This window comes from Colletes latitarsis, unplaced genomic scaffold (genome assembly GCF_051014445.1).
Source record: "Colletes latitarsis isolate SP2378_abdomen unplaced genomic scaffold, iyColLati1 scaffold0161, whole genome shotgun sequence".
Classification (NCBI taxonomy): Eukaryota; Metazoa; Arthropoda; class Insecta; order Hymenoptera; family Colletidae; genus Colletes; species Colletes latitarsis.
The window spans coordinates 5,001-7,500 of NW_027488511.1; the positions used below are offsets into that span (position 1 = coordinate 5,001).

A 2,500-nucleotide genomic window follows, 5' to 3' on the forward strand; every position below is an offset into this window, starting at 1 on the left:
AAGGTTTCCGTAGGTGAACCTGCGGAAGGATCATTAACGAAAAGTAACACAATTAAACTGGAAAGAAAGATCAAACAAACAAAAACTATGAATGGGAAAGATCATATCAATGGGACGGCTTACGCGCGGAGGACGCTGTACGAGAGAACAAACAACACGTTGTTTGTTCCCGCTCGCGTCTCTCCCGTCCGTCGCCATTGCAAAGCTAAAAGCACAAGCGTTGGAGAGCCCGTGCAGACCATAGGTTCTCTCGACGAACGAGAATCGCCGTATTAATGGTAGATCGATGCTGGCGTGAGGTGACGCGCGTCGTCGTTTACACGATTGGGTCGAAACGAACAAAGAAACGAAAGAACATAACACAAAAACGTCCATTACTAAACAAAGATCTCGAACAAAAACAAAAAAACGTCCATTACTAACGAAAGAAAGAGGAGGAGAAGAGAAAATAAGACCCATCGTTGCGACGATCGAGGATGTCACCCGCCGTCAATTTTTCCATTATATACGCGTCTCGGTCGGAGATACGATGCTGGCTGTTTACGTTGCGCTCGCTCGAAGAGGAGACGACGACCGATTGTCACACACAACGCGCAGGGGCCGAAACAAAGCGCCCAAGGATCTACAGCCGAGGAACGAGACGCCGTCGAACATCGTTTCGCGACGTTCCTTTACGGTTTGAACTTGCGTATCCCGCTTTGCCCGGTGGCGTGTGTGCTCGTCGTCGTGCTCCGAACGAAACGTCCTGATGACGGCGAGGAAGTAATAAAATAATATACATCCTTACGGGTAGCCTGAAGCGAATCGCAAACGAACGACAACGCGTCGATTGTGCGGCCATCGTTGCTCGCGCGACTAACGACGACCAGCCGAGAAGGCTGTAGTTTATCGCATCGATTTCATCGAGCAACCGATGGACGCTGCCGCGTTCGTTCGTAAATGAATGTTATACATACTCACGGATAGCCTGAGGCGAATAATCGCAAACGACGACGCGTCGATTGTGCGGCCATCGTTGCTCGCGCGACTAACGACGATCAGCCGAGACGGCTGTAGTTTATCGCATCGATTTCATCGAGCAACCGATGGACGCTGCCGCGTTCGTTCGTAAATGAATGTTATACATACTCACAGGATAGCCTGAGGCGAATAATCGCAAACGACGACGCGTCGATTGTGCGGCCATCGTTGCTCGCGCGACTAACGACGATCAGCCGAGACGGCTGTAGTTTATCGCATCGATTTCATCGAGCAACCGATGGACGCTGCCGCGTTCGTTCGTAAATGAATGTTATACATACTCACGGATAGCCTGAGGCGAATAATCGCAAACGACGACGCGTCGATTGTGCGGCCATCGTTGCTCGCGCGACTAACGACGATCAGCCGAGACGGCTGTAGTTTATCGCATCGATTTCATCGAGCAACCGATGGACGCTGCCGCGTTCGTTCGTAAATGAATGTTATACATACTCACGGATAGCCTGAGGCGAATGATCGCAAACGACGACGCGTCGATTTTGCGGCCATCGTTGCTCGCGCGACTAACGACGACCAGCCGAAACGGCTGTAGTTTATCGCATCGATTTCATCGAGCAACCGATGGACGCTGCCGCGTTCGTTCGTAAATGAATATTATACATACTCACGGATAGCCTGAGGCGAATGATCGCAAACGACGACGCGTCGATTTTGCGGCCATCGTTGCTCGCGCGACTAACGACGACCAGCCGAGACGGCTGTAGTTTATCGCATCGATTTCATCGAGCAACCGGTGGACGCTGCCGCGTTCGTTCGTAAATGAATAATATACATACTCATGGCTAACTTGAGGCGAATAATCGCAAACGACGACGCGTCGATTTTGCGGCCATCGTTGCTCGCGCGACTAACGACGACCAGCCGAAACGGCTGTAGTTTATCGCATCGATTTCATCGAGCAACCGATGGACGCTGCCGCGTTCGTTCGTAAATGAATAATATACATACTCATGGCTAACTTGAGGCGAATAATCGCAAACGACGACGCGTCGATTTTGCGGCCATCGTTGCTCGCGCGACTAACGACGACCAGCCGAAACGGCTGTAGTTTATCGCATCGATTTCATCGAGCAACCGATGGACGCTGCCGCGTTCGTTCGTAAATGAATAATATACATACTCATGGCTAACTTGAGGCGAATAATCGCAAACGACGACGCGTCGATTTTGCGGCCATCGTTGCTCGCGCGACTAACGACGACCAGCCGAAACGGCTGTAGTTTATCGCATCGATTTCATCGAGCAACCGATGGACGCTGCCGCGTTCGTTCGTAAATGAATAATATACATACTCATGGCTAACTTGAGGCGAATAATCGCAAACGACGACGCGTCGATTTTGCGGCCATCGTTGCTCGCGCGACTAACGACGACCAGCCGAAACGGCTGTAGTTTATCGCATCGATTTCATCGAGCAACCGATGGACGCTGCCGCGTTCGTTCGTAAATGAATGTTATA

The 2,500-nt window shown here is 51.0% G+C and overlaps 1 non-coding gene across 1 annotated transcript in view; it reads left to right on the plus strand.

Annotated features, from left to right (window-relative positions):
- The window catches only part of LOC143351398 (small subunit ribosomal RNA), a 1,933-nt gene extending 1,897 nt beyond the window's left edge, over positions 1-36 (plus strand). Inside the window, exon 1 of the ribosomal RNA XR_013081725.1 lies at positions 1-36. This exon is cut by the window's left edge and continues 1,897 nt beyond it. This is a non-coding gene — a ribosomal RNA (small subunit ribosomal RNA).
- The last annotated feature ends 2,464 nt before the right edge of the window (positions 37-2,500 follow it).